Source organism: Pararge aegeria (assembly GCF_905163445.1).
Source record: "Pararge aegeria chromosome W unlocalized genomic scaffold, ilParAegt1.1 SUPER_W_unloc_2, whole genome shotgun sequence".
In the NCBI taxonomy this organism is placed as follows: domain Eukaryota; kingdom Metazoa; phylum Arthropoda; class Insecta; order Lepidoptera; family Nymphalidae; genus Pararge; species Pararge aegeria.
In genome coordinates, this window is record NW_024396988.1 from 485,667 (window position 1) to 509,591 (window position 23,925).

The following is a 23,925-nucleotide window of genomic DNA, read 5'->3' on the forward strand; positions in this document are numbered from 1 at the left end:
CACAGGCTTTCCTTCCAGGCAGGCGCAAACTTGTTGAAATCTTCTTTGTCATCCTGAAATGAACATACCTTTAAGACAATGATACCCTAACCGTCTATGCCATAAATCAGTATTCATGTTAAGTATTATTAGACTTAACTAACTTTGCAATATTGACTTCCTGCGCTTGATGTAGGACAGTCATCGATTGCTCTTTTGCAAAACAAAACATTCATTCTATCAGTGACGTGCATAGAGGGTATGTAAAGTATATGCAAATGTTTATTTAATTTTCATTTTCATTAATTCTTCATTTTATATCATCTGCATACCCTGTACATAGCCTCAATGCACGCTACTGCATTCTATATACACCCACATAGATTAGCAGATATAACAGGCTGGTGTTGTATACTACAACTGTCATGGACAAAACACCCATCTACATTCATGATCACAACCATGCCACTTTCACATAATTTAATAACAGAAAACAAATTTTGCAGACAACTACGGAACGTATTAAACATTTTTATCAAACTTATCTATGCTGTTTACATGAATATCTGTAGAGCTCTCCAGTTTAGTCGCTCCATCATTACAAGTGATCATCCTTTTCCATCCATCACCACGGAAAGATCTGGAGCAGTCTTATTCCTAGCCACGACTGCACTCAAAAGAGTTAGTGTTTAAAATTATACAACTTTAGGAAGTAACAGTTTCTACCCTTAGTAAAAGTTTGTTCTACGACTGAGAGAGTGCAAATGTGCTAAGGGTAAAAAGTCTTTCCCCATCAAATAAATAAATGAAAATATCATAATAATGTACTCAAGACTCCCCAGTAAACTGGTTAAAAGTAAAAGTCTTTTAAACTGTAATAAACCACATCCGAGCATGTTCACATTGAAATTGCCTGGTCTCCCCGTCCTCCCGTGTCAAACGGATGGTAACCCCTTTAGACCCTGACCTATTACCCCCATCTCTCCCATCCCCCTTAATTCTTAAATCTAGACAGATTACGAGTCATAGAATAAGTTTCAGGCAAATCCGCGTAACTATTACGCACCAACGCCAACATTAATAATCAATCAAATCCAACATATTCATTAAAATTAATTTTGGTCAGAACATTTCAATTATAAGTATAGGTATTAAAGAAAATGTAGATAGAGCGAAAGTACAATCTCATGTTAAATGTTTTTAAGGAGAAGTAGAAAGCTTCTGAAATCCATTGGTTGATATTATAGTGTATTCTTAAAACTAAGTAAAAAAAAAAAAAAAAAAACTGCATTGATAACCTCTTCCTTTATTTGAAGTCGGTTAGAACTATGAAAGAAGAAATAACCTACCCTACCCAGTAATGCGGAAGCGACTTAGGAAGAATAAGTTAAAAGTAGTTAATAATTAGTATATACAGTGGCGTGCATTGCATATATGCAAATAAGCAGTGCATACCCTACCCTCAGGGTCTTAAAGAGCCTTCAGATAGGACCATTAAAGTTTTGTAATTAAAAAAACACTAAGTAAAAAATATATGAAAGCGCCATCTAGTAATGAGCGGCCAAACTTCTAGGTCAATTGTCGCTAGACAGGCGACAGCGCAACCAGCGCGCGCGAGGCGCATAGCGTACAAAATAAAATCGTATCGTATTTTAATTTTTAACCGTAAATGCTAAACATTTACCTTTTAAAACACGTAAAAATCTCATGTTATCTATTGCAGGGTAAATCAATTATTATGAATCACTCGACATATGACGCCCTCTACTGTTGCATAGAAATATCAAATAAAATAAGCACGCCCAAAGAAAGAATCGTTCTGCTAGATGTGTGCGTGCAAGTTAGTAGTGTGTGTCGTGTAATGTTATAATCGTGCGCTTGTACTTACAAGATTAGCATCGGTCTTGTGTGAACAGTTTCATTCATAAATTCTCTATTCTCTAATTACGTGTTTCATTTTTTCTATGAATAAAATGATTTGCTTGGTTTGTTATTGTTGTTAAAGGTCATTATTCTTATTTTAGAATTAAAAACATTATTCACAAATGTAAATACCTTTTAGTGTCTTTTAAGAAAATTAAGGATCTAATATTATCGAATTAGTCTTTCGTTTTGAAAATAATCTATGAAACCAAACGCTGTCTCAATTTTGAAAAATGAATAATTTAGGTTTTCCAGGAATCATTGGAGAGTGAGAGAGTTAACAATAAATATGGTTTCTATTTATTGTTTACATATCAAAATAAAATAGCGTTCGTACCCATACTTACAAAAAATTAAAGACATATTTTGACTAATTTCGATTGCAATATTATCATTAGCATATTCGATCGCCATTATTGTTTACCTTCGAACAATGCTGTATGGCGTTGGTGATAAATAAACGGTTCAAGTGCATAAATTCAGTAACTTATAAAAGTTTGAGTAGTGATAGTTTAATGTGTTAAGGTTAATTTATAGTTTATTCATTCATTTTATAATGAAAGCATATTCGTGCGGTCTTTGTTTGGGTTCAGTGTGCCTGGAAAAAGTACTTAGAGAAAACTTTAATTTCTATCCCTACTTATATCGTAAAATTAGAAATCATTCGCAAAGGAAGGAGTGTACCAATGTTACAAATATCCCAAAAAAAGGTGATAAAGTAACACGTATAATATTTAATAATAAATATTACGAAAACTATTCTTGGCTAAGCGGCTTTGTACACACCAATCGATTAATTTGCTTTCCTTTTGTTTTATTGTCCAATATACGTAAAGTGTGGAATGATAAAGGATATTGTGATCTTAATAATTTTCATAAAAACGCTAAAAACATGATATGTTGGAAAAATATTATCATCATCAGTGTGCTTAGAAAATGCTGCCGAATGGTGTGTCATAATTTTGTGACGTAAATCAGGGTATGTACTTTTATTCAATTAGCAGTAGATAGACGATAGTATTAAATCAATCAAAAATATAACTGTCGTAAAGTAATTTGATAATAAACCGACATACCTATCTAAAATCTAAATTTTAATTTTACTTTATGTTTGTGTTGAACACCTTGTGCATACCCTGGGTCCAAGGGCTATGCACGCCACTGAGTATATACCTTCAAAGAAGATAGCGGGCGTGTAGTTGTCCTGCGTAGTAGTCATACATAGCGCATGCCACGGATCGACCGAACCGTGCACGTACGCGACCCGACCGGCGGGTATGTTTAAACCACCGAACTCTTCATTAGTCCACTCAGCACACGCGTTCACAAACACAGAGTCAAATCTGTAACGAAGAGAAAATAATATTAAAAATTGTTCAATGTACATACTTGTTTCAGTGTTTATTTTATAACTTAAGCTTATTTAAGCGATTATTTATGAACTATTTATGAAATTTATAGCTAATAAATCTAATAGGTTGGGGAAAAAGTCTTTTCGCATTATAGTATGTATGAACATGTAATAAAATCTCTTTGGCTATACTATTTGTATCTGGCTGGTTTTGGTATCAAATTAGGAAAATGTGTGAAGATGAGTGAATCTAATGAAGAAATTCCTCTTTACCTTTTAAAATTTTACTACAAAAAAAGGTAAAAATGCAACGCAAGCCGCGAAAAAAATTTGGGTTTAGCGTTTTCAATCCGGAAATTTTGATGTCAAAGATGCACCTCGCTCTGGTTAGGAGGAGCCCTATGACGGATATAATGGATGCCATTTTTGAAAAAGTGGACCAAGATGGGCAAATCAGTAGGTACAATGTAGCTGAAGAACTGGGAATTGACCACAAAACAGTTTAGGCACATTTGAAAAAAACTGGGTACATAAAAAAGTTGGATATTTGGGTACCTCACGAGCTCACTGAAAGAAACCTAATGAACCGTGTACTCATTGATTAAGTGATTCTTTATTACGATGTAATGAAACCGAACCATTTTTGAAGAAGCTGATTAGAAGTGGATCATGTACGACAAGAAAGTGCGAAAAAGGTCACGGTCAAAGGCCGATCAGGCTTCACAGACTGTGGCGAAACCCGGGTTAACTCGCAACAAGGTGACGCTGTGTGTGTAGTAGTAGGATTGGAAGGGCATTATTCATTATAAGCTGTTACCACCAGGCAGGACCATCAATTCTGAATTCTACTGCGAACAACTGATGAGATTAAAGCAAGAAGTTTAGAGAAAGCGGCCGGAATTAATCAACAGAAGAGGTGTGGTTTTTCATCATGATAACGCTAGACCTAACACATCTTTAGCCACTCAGCTAAAATTAAGATAGTTTGGCTGGGAGGTGGTAATGCATCCGCTGTATAGTCCTGACCTTACACCTTCAGATTTCCAACTGTTTCGGTCTCTTCAGAATTCTTTAGGCAGTGTCAGGTTAACATCACGAGAGGACTGCCAAAACTACTTGTCGCGGTTTTTTGATTTCAGAAACCCCAAAATTTCTATAGCAATGGGATTATGTCCCTACCTACCTATACCTAATTTATGCAAAGGAAGAAAATAAATTCCAAAAACTTTTTAATGATGATAGTACTTCTAGAAAAAGAGGTAGTATTTAGATTTTATTACAACGTTCTACATAGATACTAGTTTGCGAAAAGACTATTATTCCCGCAACCCACTTTTCCGCAAATTTCTCCCTATATCACATTTCAATTTGTATGTCCACTTAAACTAACTTTATAACATTACTATCAGCAGGTGGATCAACTGAATTCCAAACTTTTTTCTCCAAAAGTGACAGATACTCTACATTCATAGCTTTTTGCCACCAGAGGAGTTTGATAACTTTATTGCCTACACATATGTTTGTGGCTTCTCAAAAATTCTGGTCTACATACCTATTTTATAATCGCCATATTTCGTCGGCGGTGTACCACGTGTACTGCGGATGGATGGATCGGCAGCTGACAGACTCCTCTGTACTAGTCGCCACTTCCCCTCCAACTATAGCGCCGCCGACGTCTCGCGTCGTTTTTTCTCTCTTCCGCCTTTCCTCAGCAGAAGACTCGGCATCAGTAGAGGCCTGCTCTACCTCACTGTTGTTGCAGCAGTCATCGCCAGACTCACCATCTGTTAATTCATATCAAAATCATGTGATTTATTTATATTATATAAGACGAGAATAACGATATTCATCAATGTCAGCACATTTATTTTCAATAAAAAGTACATTAGGAATGTGCTTTTTACTATACAGAATAACCTTCCTTGGATTTATTTAATGGTTCTATAAATCGGTAACGCTGAATAACCGACAAAAATGCACAACTTTCTCTTAGCGTTCAATTTATTATGTAGACTAGACTGCGGGATTAATGAATAGGCAATGCATCCAAAAACAAAGGTTTCCTTTACAAATAGTGTGTCGGGACCACACTTCCTCAGTGTTGCTTCTGGTATTCAAATACATCTGCTGAGTACAATGCGGTAAGGTAAGCTGGTGAGCTGTTCCCTTCTTCTCTAGGAAACACTTAACACTGCCCCTATGGTAATTCAAAATCAAAACCAATGTTATCAAAACGCAGGCATTTTATATGTTACGCACTTACGTAATAATTATTTGATAAAGCAATCTTACACTTCACACATTTTCTTGAATAAATATCTAAAGTTTTGAAGAGAAAAATTATTAGTAGTAAGGGCGAGTAAGTACCTTGCATTTCCACAGCTGGAGTCTCTCATAGGGCTCCACACGTCACTATGGATGAGTTCCAAGGGTCGGCCAACACGTTTCGTAGATCTTTTCGGAGCCCGGGCCACAGGCTTTCCTTCCAGGCAGGCGCAAACTTGTTGAAATCTTCTTTGTCATCCTGAAATGAACATACCTTTAAGACAATGATACCCTAACCGTCTATGCCATAAATCAGTATTCATGTTAAGTATTATTAGACTTAACTAACTTTGCAATATTGACTTCCTGCGCTTGATGTAGGACAGTCATCGATTGCTCTTTTGCAAAACAAAACATTCATTCTATCAGTGACGTGCATAGAGGGTATGTAAAGTATATGCAAATGTTTATTTAATTTTCATTTTCATTAATTCTTCATTTTATATCATCTGCATACCCTGTACATAGCCTCAATGCACGCTACTGCATTCTATATACACCCACATAGATTAGCAGATATAACAGGCTGGTGTTGTATACTACAACTGTCATGGACAAAACACCCATCTACATTCATGATCACAACCATGCCACTTTCACATAATTTAATAACAGAAAACAAATTTTGCAGACAACTACGGAACGTATTAAACATTTTTATCAAACTTATCTATGCTGTTTACATGAATATCTGTAGAGCTCTCCAGTTTAGTCGCTCCATCATTACAAGTGATCATCCTTTTCCATCCATCACCACGGAAAGATCTGGAGCAGTCTTATTCCTAGCCACGACTGCACTCAAAAGAGTTAGTGTTTAAAATTATACAACTTTAGGAAGTAACAGTTTCTACCCTTAGTAAAAGTTTGTTCTACGACTGCGAGAGTGCAAATGTGCTAAGGGTAAAAAGTCTTTCCCCATCAAATAAATAAATGAAAATATCATAATAATGTACTCAAGACTCCCCAGTAAACTGGTTAAAAGTAAAAGTCTTTTAAACTGTAATAAACCACATCCGAGCATGTTCACATTGAAATTGCCTGGTCTCCCCGTCCTCCCGTGTCAAACGGATGGTAACCCCTTTAGACCCTGACCTATTACCCCCATCTCTCCCATCCCCCTTAATTCTTAAATCTAGACAGATTACGAGTCATAGAATAAGTTTCAGGCAAATCCGCGTAACTATTACGCACCAACGCCAACATTAATAATCAATCAAATCCAACATATTCATTAAAATTAATTTTGGTCAGAACATTTCAATTATAAGTATAGGTATTAAAGAAAATGTAGATAGAGCGAAAGTACAATCTCATGTTAAATGTTTTTAAGGAGAAGTAGAAAGCTTCTGAAATCCATTGGTTGATATTATAGTGTATTCTTAAAACTAAGTAAAAAAAAAAAAAAAAAAACTGCATTGATAACCTCTTCCTTTATTTGAAGTCGGTTAGAACTATGAAAGAAGAAATAACCTACCCTACCCAGTAATGCGGAAGCGACTTAGGAAGAATAAGTTAAAAGTAGTTAATAATTAGTATATACAGTGGCGTGCATTGCATATATGCAAATAAGCAGTGCATACCCTACCCTCAGGGTCTTAAAGAGCCTTCAGATAGGACCATTAAAGTTTTGTAATTAAAAAAACACTAAGTAAAAAATATATGAAAGCGCCATCTAGTAATGAGCGGCCAAACTTCTAGGTCAATTGTCGCTAGACAGGCGACAGCGCAACCAGCGCGCGCGAGGCGCATAGCGTACAAAATAAAATCGTATCGTATTTTAATTTTTAACCGTAAATGCTAAACATTTACCTTTTAAAACACGTAAAAATCTCATGTTATCTATTGCAGGGTAAATCAATTATTATGAATCACTCGACATATGACGCCCTCTACTGTTGCATAGAAATATCAAATAAAATAAGCACGCCCAAAGAAAGAATCGTTCTGCTAGATGTGTGCGTGCAAGTTAGTAGTGTGTGTCGTGTAATGTTATAATCGTGCGCTTGTACTTACAAGATTAGCATCGGTCTTGTGTGAACAGTTTCATTCATAAATTCTCTATTCTCTAATTACGTGTTTCATTTTTTCTATGAATAAAATGATTTGCTTGGTTTGTTATTGTTGTTAAAGGTCATTATTCTTATTTTAGAATTAAAAACATTATTCACAAATGTAAATACCTTTTAGTGTCTTTTAAGAAAATTAAGGATCTAATATTATCGAATTAGTCTTTCGTTTTGAAAATAATCTATGAAACCAAACGCTGTCTCAATTTTGAAAAATGAATAATTTAGGTTTTCCAGGAATCATTGGAGAGTGAGAGAGTTAACAATAAATATGGTTTCTATTTATTGTTTACATATCAAAATAAAATAGCGTTCGTACCCATACTTACAAAAAATTAAAGACATATTTTGACTAATTTCGATTGCAATATTATCATTAGCATATTCGATCGCCATTATTGTTTACCTTCGAACAATGCTGTATGGCGTTGGTGATAAATAAACGGTTCAAGTGCATAAATTCAGTAACTTATAAAAGTTTGAGTAGTGATAGTTTAATGTGTTAAGGTTAATTTATAGTTTATTCATTCATTTTATAATGAAAGCATATTCGTGCGGTCTTTGTTTGGGTTCAGTGTGCCTGGAAAAAGTACTTAGAGAAAACTTTAATTTCTATCCCTACTTATATCGTAAAATTAGAAATCATTCGCAAAGGAAGGAGTGTACCAATGTTACAAATATCCCAAAAAAAGGTGATAAAGTAACACGTATAATATTTAATAATAAATATTACGAAAACTATTCTTGGCTAAGCGGCTTTGTACACACCAATCGATTAATTTGCTTTCCTTTTGTTTTATTGTCCAATATACGTAAAGTGTGGAATGATAAAGGATATTGTGATCTTAATAATTTTCATAAAAACGCTAAAAACAACTTACTTTTTAAGTTTATTTTTGTTGTGTGCATTGTTTTTTTTTTTTTTACTATTTGTAGTTTACAAATAAAGTGTATAAATAAATAAATAAATAAATAAAATAAATAAAAACATGATATGTTGGAAAAATATTATCATCATCAGTGTGCTTAGAAAATGCTGCCGAATGGTGTGTCATAATTTTGTGACGTAAATCAGGGTATGTACTTTTATTCAATTAGCAGTAGATAGACGATAGTATTAAATCAATCAAAAATATAACTGTCGTAAAGTAATTTGATAATAAACCGACATACCTATCTAAAATCTAAATTTTAATTTTACTTTATGTTTGTGTTGAACACCTTGTGCATACCCTGGGTCCAAGGGCTATGCACGCCACTGAGTATATACCTTCAAAGAAGATAGCGGGCGTGTAGTTGTCCTGCGTAGTAGTCATACATAGCGCATGCCACGGATCGACCGAACCGTGCACGTACGCGACCCGACCGGCGGGTATGTTTAAACCACCGAACTCTTCATTAGTCCACTCAGCACACGCGTTCACAAACACAGAGTCAAATCTGTAACGAAGAGAAAATAATATTAAAAATTGTTCAATGTACATACTTGTTTCAGTGTTTATTTTATAACTTAAGCTTATTTAAGCGATTATTTATGAACTATTTATGAAATTTATAGCTAATAAATCTAATAGGTTGGGGAAAAAGTCTTTTCGCATTATAGTATGTATGAACATGTAATAAAATCTCTTTGGCTATACTATTTGTATCTGGCTGGTTTTGGTATCAAATTAGGAAAATGTGTGAAGATGAGTGAATCTAATGAAGAAATTCCTCTTTACCTTTTAAAATTTTACTACAAAAAAAGGTAAAAATGCAACGCAAGCCGCGAAAAAAATTTGGGTTTAGCGTTTTCAATCCGGAAATTTTGATGTCAAAGATGCACCTCGCTCTGGTTAGGAGGAGCCCTATGACGGATATAATGGATGCCATTTTTGAAAAAGTGGACCAAGATGGGCAAATCAGTAGGTACAATGTAGCTGAAGAACTGGGAATTGACCACAAAACAGTTTAGGCACATTTGAAAAAAACTGGGTACATAAAAAAGTTGGATATTTGGGTACCTCACGAGCTCACTGAAAGAAACCTAATGAACCGTGTACTCATTGATTAAGTGATTCTTTATTACGATGTAATGAAACCGAACCATTTTTGAAGAAGCTGATTAGAAGTGGATCATGTACGACAAGAAAGTGCGAAAAAGGTCACGGTCAAAGGCCGATCAGGCTTCACAGACTGTGGCGAAACCCGGGTTAACTCGCAACAAGGTGACGCTGTGTGTGTAGTAGTAGGATTGGAAGGGCATTATTCATTATAAGCTGTTACCACCAGGCAGGACCATCAATTCTGAATTCTACTGCGAACAACTGATGAGATTAAAGCAAGAAGTTTAGAGAAAGCGGCCGGAATTAATCAACAGAAGAGGTGTGGTTTTTCATCATGATAACGCTAGACCTAACACATCTTTAGCCACTCAGCTAAAATTAAGATAGTTTGGCTGGGAGGTGGTAATGCATCCGCTGTATAGTCCTGACCTTACACCTTCAGATTTCCAACTGTTTCGGTCTCTTCAGAATTCTTTAGGCAGTGTCAGGTTAACATCACGAGAGGACTGCCAAAACTACTTTTCGCGGTTTTTTGATTTCAGAAACCCCAAAATTTCTATAGCAATGGGATTATGTCCCTACCTACCTATACCTAATTTATGCAAAGGAAGAAAATAAATTCCAAAAACTTTTTAATGATGATAGTACTTCTAGAAAAAGAGGTAGTATTTAGATTTTATTACAACGTTCTACATAGATACTAGTTTGCGAAAAGACTATTATTCCCGCAACCCACTTTTCCGCAAATTTCTCCCTATATCACATTTCAATTTGTATGTCCACTTAAACTAACTTTATAACATTACTATCAGCAGGTGGATCAACTGAATTCCAAACTTTTTTCTCCAAAAGTGACAGATACTCTACATTCATAGCTTTTTGCCACCAGAGGAGTTTGATAACTTTATTGCCTACACATATGTTTGTGGCTTCTCAAAAATTCTGGTCTACATACCTATTTTATAATCGCCATATTTCGTCGGCGGTGTACCACGTGTACTGCGGATGGATGGATCGGCAGCTGACAGACTCCTCTGTACTAGTCGCCACTTCCCCTCCAACTATAGCGCCGCCGACGTCTCGCGTCGTTTTTTCTCTCTTCCGCCTTTCCTCAGCAGAAGACTCGGCATCAGTAGAGGCCTGCTCTACCTCACTGTTGTTGCAGCAGTCATCGCCAGACTCACCATCTGTTAATTCATATCAAAATCATGTGATTTATTTATATTATATAAGACGAGAATAACGATATTCATCAATGTCAGCACATTTATTTTCAATAAAAAGTACATTAGGAATGTGCTTTTTACTATACAGAATAACCTTCCTTGGATTTATTTAATGGTTCTATAAATCGGTAACGCTGAATAACCGACAAAAATGCACAACTTTCTCTTAGCGTTCAATTTATTATGTAGACTAAGACTGCGGGATTAATGAATAGGCAATGCATCCAAAAACAAAGGTTTCCTTTACAAATAGTGTGTCGGGACCACACTTCCTCAGTGTTGCTTCTGGTATTCAAATACATCTGCTGAGTACAATGCGGTAAGGTAAGCTGGTGAGCTGTTCCCTTCTTCTCTAGGAAACACTTAACACTGCCCCTATGGTAATTCAAAATCAAAACCAATGTTATCAAAACGCAGGCATTTTATATGTTACGCACTTACGTAATAATTATTTGATAAAGCAATCTTACACTTCACACATTTTCTTGAATAAATATCTAAAGTTTTGAAGAGAAAAATTATTAGTAGTAAGGGCGAGTAAGTACCTTGCATTTCCACAGCTGGAGTCTCTCATAGGGCTCCACACGTCACTATGGATGAGTTCCAAGGGTCGGCCAACACGTTTCGTAGATCTTTTCGGAGCCCGGGCCACAGGCTTTCCTTCCAGGCAGGCGCAAACTTGTTGAAATCTTCTTTGTCATCCTGAAATGAACATACCTTTAAGACAATGATACCCTAACCGTCTATGCCATAAATCAGTATTCATGTTAAGTATTATTAGACTTAACTAACTTTGCAATATTGACTTCCTGCGCTTGATGTAGGACAGTCATCGATTGCTCTTTTGCAAAACAAAACATTCATTCTATCAGTGACGTGCATAGAGGGTATGTAAAGTATATGCAAATGTTTATTTAATTTTCATTTTCATTAATTCTTCATTTTATATCATCTGCATACCCTGTACATAGCCTCAATGCACGCTACTGCATTCTATATACACCCACATAGATTAGCAGATATAACAGGCTGGTGTTGTATACTACAACTGTCATGGACAAAACACCCATCTACATTCATGATCACAACCATGCCACTTTCACATAATTTAATAACAGAAAACAAATTTTGCAGACAACTACGGAACGTATTAAACATTTTTATCAAACTTATCTATGCTGTTTACATGAATATCTGTAGAGCTCTCCAGTTTAGTCGCTCCATCATTACAAGTGATCATCCTTTTCCATCCATCACCACGGAAAGATCTGGAGCAGTCTTATTCCTAGCCACGACTGCACTCAAAAGAGTTAGTGTTTAAAATTATACAACTTTAGGAAGTAACAGTTTCTACCCTTAGTAAAAGTTTGTTCTACGACTGCGAGAGTGCAAATGTGCTAAGGGTAAAAAGTCTTTCCCCATCAAATAAATAAATGAAAATATCATAATAATGTACTCAAGACTCCCCAGTAAACTGGTTAAAAGTAAAAGTCTTTTAAACTGTAATAAACCACATCCGAGCATGTTCACATTGAAATTGCCTGGTCTCCCCGTCCTCCCGTGTCAAACGGATGGTAACCCCTTTAGACCCTGACCTATTACCCCCATCTCTCCCATCCCCCTTAATTCTTAAATCTAGACAGATTACGAGTCATAGAATAAGTTTCAGGCAAATCCGCGTAACTATTACGCACCAACGCCAACATTAATAATCAATCAAATCCAACATATTCATTAAAATTAATTTTGGTCAGAACATTTCAATTATAAGTATAGGTATTAAAGAAAATGTAGATAGAGCGAAAGTACAATCTCATGTTAAATGTTTTTAAGGAGAAGTAGAAAGCTTCTGAAATCCATTGGTTGATATTATAGTGTATTCTTAAAACTAAGTAAAAAAAAAAAAAAAAAAACTGCATTGATAACCTCTTCCTTTATTTGAAGTCGGTTAGAACTATGAAAGAAGAAATAACCTACCCTACCCAGTAATGCGGAAGCGACTTAGGAAGAATAAGTTAAAAGTAGTTAATAATTAGTATATACAGTGGCGTGCATTGCATATATGCAAATAAGCAGTGCATACCCTACCCTCAGGGTCTTAAAGAGCCTTCAGATAGGACCATTAAAGTTTTGTAATTAAAAAAACACTAAGTAAAAAATATATGAAAGCGCCATCTAGTAATGAGCGGCCAAACTTCTAGGTCAATTGTCGCTAGACAGGCGACAGCGCAACCAGCGCGCGCGAGGCGCATAGCGTACAAAATAAAATCGTATCGTATTTTAATTTTTAACCGTAAATGCTAAACATTTACCTTTTAAAACACGTAAAAATCTCATGTTATCTATTGCAGGGTAAATCAATTATTATGAATCACTCGACATATGACGCCCTCTACTGTTGCATAGAAATATCAAATAAAATAAGCACGCCCAAAGAAAGAATCGTTCTGCTAGATGTGTGCGTGCAAGTTAGTAGTGTGTGTCGTGTAATGTTATAATCGTGCGCTTGTACTTACAAGATTAGCATCGGTCTTGTGTGAACAGTTTCATTCATAAATTCTCTATTCTCTAATTACGTGTTTCATTTTTTCTATGAATAAAATGATTTGCTTGGTTTGTTATTGTTGTTAAAGGTCATTATTCTTATTTTAGAATTAAAAACATTATTCACAAATGTAAATACCTTTTAGTGTCTTTTAAGAAAATTAAGGATCTAATATTATCGAATTAGTCTTTCGTTTTGAAAATAATCTATGAAACCAAACGCTGTCTCAATTTTGAAAAATGAATAATTTAGGTTTTCCAGGAATCATTGGAGAGTGAGAGAGTTAACAATAAATATGGTTTCTATTTATTGTTTACATATCAAAATAAAATAGCGTTCGTACCCATACTTACAAAAAATTAAAGACATATTTTGACTAATTTCGATTGCAATATTATCATTAGCATATTCGATCGCCATTATTGTTTACCTTCGAACAATGCTGTATGGCGTTGGTGATAAATAAACGGTTCAAGTGCATAAATTCAGTAACTTATAAAAGTTTGAGTAGTGATAGTTTAATGTGTTAAGGTTAATTTATAGTTTATTCATTCATTTTATAATGAAAGCATATTCGTGCGGTCTTTGTTTGGGTTCAGTGTGCCTGGAAAAAGTACTTAGAGAAAACTTTAATTTCTATCCCTACTTATATCGTAAAATTAGAAATCATTCGCAAAGGAAGGAGTGTACCAATGTTACAAATATCCCAAAAAAAGGTGATAAAGTAACACGTATAATATTTAATAATAAATATTACGAAAACTATTCTTGGCTAAGCGGCTTTGTACACACCAATCGATTAATTTGCTTTCCTTTTGTTTTATTGTCCAATATACGTAAAGTGTGGAATGATAAAGGATATTGTGATCTTAATAATTTTCATAAAAACGCTAAAAACATGATATGTTGGAAAAATATTATCATCATCAGTGTGCTTAGAAAATGCTGCCGAATGGTGTGTCATAATTTTGTGACGTAAATCAGGGTATGTACTTTTATTCAATTAGCAGTAGATAGACGATAGTATTAAATCAATCAAAAATATAACTGTCGTAAAGTAATTTGATAATAAACCGACATACCTATCTAAAATCTAAATTTTAATTTTACTTTATGTTTGTGTTGAACACCTTGTGCATACCCTGGGTCCAAGGGCTATGCACGCCACTGAGTATATACCTTCAAAGAAGATAGCGGGCGTGTAGTTGTCCTGCATAGTAGTCATACATAGCGCATGCCACGGATCGACCGAACCGTGCACGTACGCGACCCGACCGGCGGGTATGTTTAAACCACCGAACTCTTCATTAGTCCACTCAGCACACGCGTTCACAAACACAGAGTCAAATCTGTAACGAAGAGAAAATAATATTAAAAATTGTTCAATGTACATACTTGTTTCAGTGTTTATTTTATAACTTAAGCTTATTTAAGCGATTATTTATGAACTATTTATGAAATTTATAGCTAATAAATCTAATAGGTTGGGGAAAAAGTCTTTTCGCATTATAGTATGTATGAACATGTAATAAAATCTCTTTGGCTATACTATTTGTATCTGGCTGGTTTTGGTATCAAATTAGGAAAATGTGTGAAGATGAGTGAATCTAATGAAGAAATTCCTTTTTACCTTTTAAAATTTTACTACAAAAAAGGTAAAAATGCAACGCAAGCCGCGAAAAAAATTTGGGTTTAGCGTTTTCAATCCGGAAATTTTGATGTCAAAGATGCACCTCGCTCTGGTTAGGAGGAGCCCTATGACGGATATAATGGATGCCATTTTTGAAAAAGTGGACCAAGATGGGCAAATCAGTAGGTACAATGTAGCTGAAGAACTGGGAATTGACCACAAAACCATTTTTGACGGAGCTGATAAGAAGTGGATCATGACCGAACCATTTTTGAACTGGTGATGAGAAGTGGATCATGTACGACAAGAAAGTGCGAAAAAGGTCACGGTCAAAGGCCGATCAGGCTTCACAGACTGTGGCGAAACCCGGGTTAACTCGCAACAAGGTGACGCTGTGTGTGTAGTAGTAGGATTGGAAGGGCATTATTCATTATAAGCTGTTACCACCAGGCAGGATCATCAATTCTGAATTCTACTGCGAACAACTGATGAGATTAAAGCAAGAAGTTTAGAGAAAGCGGCCGGAATTAATCAACAGAAGAGGTGTGGTTTTTCATCATGATAACGCTAGACCTAACACATCTTTAGCCACTCAGCTAAAATTAAGATAGTTTGGCTGGGAGGTGGTAATGCATCCGCTGTATAGTCCTGACCTTACACCTTCAGATTTCCACCTGTTTCGGTCTCTTCAGAATTCTTTAGGCAGTGTCAGGTTAACATCACGAGAGGACTGCCAAAACTACTTGTCGCGGTTTTTTGATTTCAGAAACCCCAAAATTTCTATAGCAATGGGATTATGTCCCTACCTACCTATGCCTAATTTATGCAAAGGAAGAAAATAAATTCCAAAAACTTTTTAATGATGATAGTACTTCTAGAAAAAGAGGTAGTATTTAGATTTTATTACAACGTTCTACATAGATACTAGTTTGCGAAAAGACTATTATTCCCGCAACCCACTTTTCCGCAAATTTCTCCCTATATCACATTTCAATTTGTATGTCCACTTAAACTAACTTTATAACATTACTATCAGCAGGTGGATCAACTGAATTCTAAACTTTTTTCTCCAAAAGTGACAGATACTCTACATTCATAGCTTTTTGCCACCAGAGGAGTTTGATAACTTTATTGCCTACACATATGTTTGTGGCTTCTCAAAAATTCTGGTCTACATACCTATTTTATAATCGCCATATTTCGTCGGCGGTGTACCACGTGTACTGCGCATGGATCGGCAGCTGACAGACTCCTCTGTACTAGTCGCCACTTCCCCTCCAACTATAGCGCCGCCGACGTCTCGCGTCGTTTTTTCTCTCTTCCGCCTTTCCTCAGCAGAAGACTCGGCATCAGTAGAGGCCTGCTCTACCTCACTGTTGTTGCAGCAGTCATCGCCAGACTCACCATCTGTTAATTCATATAAAAATCATGTGATTTATTTATATTATATAAGACGAGAATTACGATATTCATCAATGTCAGCACATTTATTTTCAATAAAAAGTACATTAGGAATGTGCTTTTTACTATACAGAATAACCTTCCTTGGATTTATTTAATGGTTCTATAAATCGGTAACGCTGAATAACCGACAAAAATGCACAACTTTCTCTTAGCGTTCAATTTATTATGTAGACTAGACTGCGGGATTAATGAATAGGCAATGCATCCAAAAACAAAGGTTTCCTTTACAAATAGTGTGTCGGGACCACACTTCCTCAGTGTTGCTTCTGGTATTCAAATACATCTGCTGAGTACAATGCGGTAAGGTAAGCTGGTGAGCTGTTCCCTTCTTCTCTAGGAAACACTTAACACTGCCCCTATGGTAATTCAAAATCAAAACCAATGTTATCAAAACGCAGGCATTTTATATGTTACGCACTTACGTAATAATTATTTGATAAAGCAATCTTACACTTCACACATTTTCTTGAATAAATATCTAAAGTTTTGAACAGAAAAATTATTAGAAGTAAGGGCGAGTAAGTACCTTGCATTTCCACAGCTGGAGTCTCTCATAGGGCTCCACACGTCACTATGGATGAGTTCCAAGGGTCGGCCAACACGTTTCGTAGATCTTTTCGGAGCCCGGGCCACAGGCTTTCCTTCCAGGCAGGCGCAAACTTGTTGAAATCTTCTTTGTCATCCTGAAATGAACATACCTTTAAGACAATGATACCCTAACCGTCTATGCCATAAATCAGTATTCATGTTAAGTATTATTAGACTTAACTAACTTTGCAATATTGACTTCCTGCGCTTGATGTAGGACAGTCATCGATTGCTCTTTTGCAAAACAAAACATTCATTCTATCAGTGACGTGCATAGAGGGTATGTAAAGTATATGCAAATGTTTATTTAATTTTCATTTTCATTAATTCTTCATTTTATATCATCTGCATACCCTGTACATAGCCTCAATGCACGCTACTGCATTCTATATACACCCACATAGATTAGCAGATATAACAGGCTGGTGTTGTATACTACAACTGTCATGGACAAAACACCCATCTACATTCATGATCACAACCATGCCTCTTTCACATAATTTAATAACAGAAAACAAATTTTGCAGACAACTACGGAACGTAAAAAACATTGTTTAAGGTTTTATCAAAGTTATTTATGCTGTTTACATGAATATCTGTAGAGCTCTCCAGTTTAGTCGCTCCATCATCACAAGTGATCATCCTTTTCCATCCATCACCACGGAAAGATCTGGAGCAGTCTTATTCCTAGCCAGGACTGCACGGACAATGTGATCAAAAGAGTTAGTGTTTAAAATTATACAACTTTAGGAAGTAACAGTTTCTACCCTTAGTAAAAGTTTGTTCACTGGCAATACAGTACAGCGTCGCTGGTACAGTTGCTTTCGAGTATTGTAGCAGTATACTTCAGTTAAATTGAATGTATATCCAAACCCTGTTTTAAAGCCTATAAACACTTCAACAGCCTAGACAGTAGATCTAAAAGGAACGTTTGTAAGTGGATAAAAATCAATACAGGATTTGCGACACTAAAACGATTGCAGTAAGAAGTTTTACTAAGACCGAAAGTTTTGTTTCGATACGCGAAATCGACTACGACTGCGAGCGTGCAAATGTGCTAAGGGTAAAAAGTCTTTCCCCATCAAATAAATAAATGAAAATATCATAATAATGTACTCAAGACTCCCCAGTAAACTGGTTAAAAGTAAAAGTCTTTTAAACTGTAATAAACCACATCCGAGCATGTTCACATTGAAATTGCCTGGTCTCCCCGTCCTCCCGTGTCAAACGGATGGTAACCCCTTTAGACCCTGACCTATTACCCCCATCTCTCCCATCCCCCTTAATTCTTAAATCTAGACAGATTACGAGTCTTAGAATATCTACGTCGAGTTTGTAAACACTTATTTTTCTTCAGTTAAAGGCAAATCCGCGTAACTATTACGCACCAACGCCAACATTAATAATCAATCAAATCCAACATATTCATTAAAATTAATTTCGGTCAGAACATTTCAATTATAAGTATAGGTATTAAAGAAAATGTAGATAGAGCGAAAGTACAATCTCATGTTAAATGTTTTTAAGGAGAAGTAGAAAGCTTCTGAAATCCATTGGTTGATATTATAGTGTATTCTTAAATCTAAGTAAAAAAAAAAAAAAAAAAACTGCATTGATAACCTCTTCCTTTATTTGAAGTCGGTTAGAACTATGAAAGAAGAAATAACCTACCCTACCCAGTAATGCGGAAGCCACTTAGGAAGAATAAGTTAAAAGTAGTTAATAATTTTACTTTTGGGTAATGCTGCTGATATTAGCACTATTTTCGTGCTGCAGAAGAGGGCTGTTCGTTCTATCTACAAAATGGGTCCGAGAGAGTCATTGAGAGATAAATTTAAAGATTTTAAAATAATGACAGTGTATAGTCAGTACATATTTGAAAATTTAATGTACGTCCATAAAAACATTTCTAAATTTAAGAAAAAATGTGACTGCAATAATTTAAACATTAGAAGTAAGAATAAACTTACAGTGCAATATACTAGGTTACATAAAATTCATAATTCGTTTAAAGGAAATTGCATACAATTCTACAATAAACTACCAATTGACATCTTGGAGATGTCTCTTAAAAAGTTCAAAGTTTGTATTAAACGTAAGCTTATAGAAAAGTCCTATTATAGTATAAAGGACTACGTAAACGATAAAAAAGCTTGGGTGTAAATTATTGCTCTAACCAGGTTGCTCTTCTAATAATTTAAAATTACATTGTGAGATGGCGATAACAAAAAAAAAAAAAAAAAACACCCGGCTAAGTTTGTTGTGGGCTTCTTCTTAGACCGGGACGCGTTTGGAACCCTCGTAGCTTTAGTTTTAAGTTTACGAATGTGGTTATCGCCATCATCTCACTACCGTGTAATTCTTATGTACGCATCAAAAGTGCCACCTGTGGGCCTACTTGAATAAAGATATTTTTGACTTTGACTTTGACTTTGACCCCTTAATTCTTAAATCTAGACAGATTACGAGTCATAGAATAAGTTTCAGGCAAATCCGCGTAACTATTACGCACCAACGCCAACATTAATAATCAATCAAATCCAACATATTCATTAAAATTAATTTTGGTCAGAACATTTCAATTATAAGTATAGGTATTAAAGAAAATGTAGATAGAGCGAAAGTACAATCTCATGTTAAATGTTTTTAAGGAGAAGTAGAAAGCTTCTGAAATCCATTGGTTGATATTATAGTGTATTCTTAAATCTAAGTAAAAAAAAAAAAAAAAAAAACTGCATTGATAACCTCTTCCTTTATTTGAAGTCGGTTAGAACTATGAAAGAAGAAATAACCTACCCTACCCAGTAATGCGGAAGCCACTTAGGAAGAATAAGTTAAAAGTAGTTAATAATTAGTATATACAGTGGCGTGCATTGCATATATGCAAATAAGCAGTGCATACCCTACCCTCAGGGTCTTAAAGAGCCTTCAGATAAAGTAAAAAAATATATGAAAGCGCCATCTAGTAATGAGCGGCCAAACTTCTAGGTCAATTGTCGCTAGACAGGCGACAGCGCAACCAGCGCGCGCGAGGCGCATAGCGTACAAAATAAAATCTTTAGCGTATATCTCTAAAAGCGTATTTTAATTTTTAACCGTAAATGCTAAACATTTACCTTTTAAAACACGTAAAAATCTCATGTTATCTATTGCAGGGTAAATCAATTATTATGAATCACTCGACATATGACGCCCTCTACTGTTGCATAGAAATATCAAATAAAATAAGCACGCCCAAAGAAAGAATCGTTCTGCTAGATGTGTACGTGCAAGTTAGTAGTGTGTGTCGTGTAATGTTATAATCGTGCGCTTGTACTTACAAGATTAGCATCGGTCTTGTGTGAACAGTTTCATTCATAAATTCTCTATTCTCTAATTACGTGTTTCATTTTTTCTATGAATAAAATGATTTGCTTGGTTTGTTATTGTTGTTAAAGGTCATTATTCTTTTTTTAGAATTAAAAACATTATTCACAAATGTAAATACCTTTTAGTGTCTTTTAAGAAAATTAAGGATCTAATATTATCGAATTAGTCTTTCGTTTTGAAAATAATCTATGAAACCAAACGCTGTCTCAATTTTGAAAAATGAATAATTTAGGTTTTCCAGGAATCATTGGAGAGTGAGAGAGTTAACAATAAATATGGTTTCTATTTATTGTTTACATATCAAAATAAAATAGCGTTCGTACCCATACTTACAAAAAATTAAAGACATATTTTGACTAATTTCGATTGCAATATTATCATTAGCATATTCGATCGCCATTATTGTTTACCTTCGAACAATGCTGTATGGCGTTGGTGATAAATAAACGGTTCAAGTGCATAAATTCAGTAACTTATAAAAGTTTGAGCAGTGATAGTTTAATGTGTTAAGGTTAATTTATAGTTTATTCATTCATTTTATAATGAAAGCATATTCGTGCGGTCTTTGTTTGGGTTCAGTGTGCCTGGAAAAAGTACTTAGAGAAAACTTTAATTTCTATCCCTACTTATATCGTAAAATTAGAAATCATTCGCAAAGGAAGGAGTGTACCAATGTTACAAATATCCCAAAAAAAGGTGATAAAGTAACGCGTATATTTAATAATAAATATTACGAAAACTATTCTTGGCTAAGCGGCTTTGTACACACCAATCGATTAATTTGCTTTCCTTTTGTTTTATTGTCCAATATACGTAAAGTGTGGAATGATAAAGGATATTGTGATCTTAATAATTTTCATAAAAACGCTAAAAACATGATATGTTGGAAAAATATTATCATCATCAGTGTGCTTAGAAAATGCTGCCGAATGGTGTGTCATAATTTTGTGACGTAAATCAGGGTATGTACTTTTATTCAATTAGCAGTAGATAGACGATAGTATTAAATCAATCAAAAATATAACTTTCGTAAAGTAATTTGATTATAAACCGACATACCTATCTAAAATCTAAATTTTAATTTTACTTTATGTTTGTGTTGAACACCTTGTGCATACCCTGGGTCCAAGGGCTATGCACGCCACTGAGTATATACCTTCAAAGAAGATAGCGGGCGTGTAGTTGTCCTGCGTAGTAGTCATACATAGCGCATGCCACGGATCGACCGAACCGTGCACGTACGCGACCCGACCGGCGGGTATGTTTAAACCACCGAACTCTTCATTAGTCCACTCAGCACACGCGTTCACAAACACAGAGTCAAATCTGTAACGAAGAGAAAATAATATTAAAAATTGTTCAATGTACATACTTGTTTCAGTGTTTATTTTATAACTTAAGCTTATTTAAGCGATTATTTATGAACTATTTATGAAATTTATAGCTAATAAATCTAATAGGTTGGGGAAAAAGTCTTTTCGCATTATAGTATGTATGAACATGTAATAAAATCTCTTTGGCCATACTATTTGTATCTGGCTGGTTTTGGTATCAAATTAGGAAAATGTGTGAAGATGAGTGAATCTAATGAAGAAATTCCTTTTTACCTTTTAAAATTTTACTACAAAAAAGGTAAAAATGCAACGCAAGCCGCGAAAAAAATTTGGGTTTAGCGTTTTCAATCCGGAAATTTTGATGTCAAAGATGCACCTCGCTCTGGTTAGGAGGAGCCCTATGACGGATATAATGGATGCCATTTTTGAAAAAGTGGACCAAGATGGGCAAATCAGTAGGTACAATGTAGCTGAAGAACTGGGAATTGACCACAAAACCATTTTTGACGGAGCTGATAAGAAGTGGATCATGACCGAACCATTTTTGAACTGGTGATGAGAAGTGGATCATGTACGACAAGAAAGTGCGAAAAAGGTCACGGTCAAAGGCCGATCAGGCTTCACAGACTGTGGCGAAACCCGGGTTAACTCGCAACAAGGTGACGCTGTGTGTGTAGTAGTAGGATTGGAAGGGCATTATTCATTATAAGCTGTTACCACCAGGCAGGATCATCAATTCTGAATTCTACTGCGAACAACTGATGAGATTAAAGCAAGAAGTTTAGAGAAAGCGGCCGGAATTAATCAACAGAAGAGGTGTGGTTTTTCATCATGATAACGCTAGACCTAACACATCTTTAGCCACTCAGCTAAAATTAAGATAGTTTGGCTGGGAGGTGGTAATGCATCCGCTGTATAGTCCTGACCTTACACCTTCAGATTTCCACCTGTTTCGGTCTCTTCAGAATTCTTTAGGCAGTGTCAGGTTAACATCACGAGAGGACTGCCAAAACTACTTGTCGCGGTTTTTTGATTTCAGAAACCCCAAAATTTCTATAGCAATGGGATTATGTCCCTACCTACCTATGCCTAATTTATGCAAAGGAAGAAAATAAATTCCAAAAACTTTTTAATGATGATAGTACTTCTAGAAAAAGAGGTAGTATTTAGATTTTATTACAACGTTCTACATAGATACTAGTTTGCGAAAAGACTATTATTCCCGCAACCCACTTTTCCGCAAATTTCTCCCTATATCACATTTCAATTTGTATGTCCACTTAAACTAACTTTATAACATTACTATCAGCAGGTGGATCAACTGAATTCCAAACTTTTTTCTCCAAAAGTGACAGATACTCTACATTCATAGCTTTTTGCCACCAGAGGAGTTTGATAACTTTATTGCCTACACATATGTTTGTGGCTTCTCAAAAATTCTGGTCTACATACCTATTTTATAATCGCCATATTTCGTCGGCGGTGTACCACGTGTACTGCGCATGGATCGGCAGCTGACAGACTCCTCTGTACTAGTCGCCACTTCCCCTCCAACTATAGCGCCGCCGACGTCTCGCGTCGTTTTTTCTCTCTTCCGCCTTTCCTCAGCAGAAGACTCGGCATCAGTAGAGGCCTGCTCTACCTCACTGTTGTTGCAGCAGTCATCGCCAGACTCACCATCTGTTAATTCATATAAAAATCATGTGATTTATTTATATTATATAAGACGAGAATTACGATATTCATCAATGTCAGCACATTTATTTTCAATAAAAAGTACATTAGGAATGTGCTTTTTACTATACAGAATAACCTTCCTTGGATTTATTTAATGGTTCTATAAATCGGTAACGCTGAATAACCGACAAAAATGCACAACTTTCTCTTAGCGTTCAATTTATTATGTAGACTAGACTGCGGGATTAATGAATAGGCAATGCATCCAAAAACAAAGGTTTCCTTTACAAATAGTGTGTCGGGACCACACTTCCTCAGTGTTGCTTCTGGTATTCAAATACATCTGCTGAGTACAATGCGGTAAGGTAAGCTGGTGAGCTGTTCCCTTCTTCTCTAGGAAACA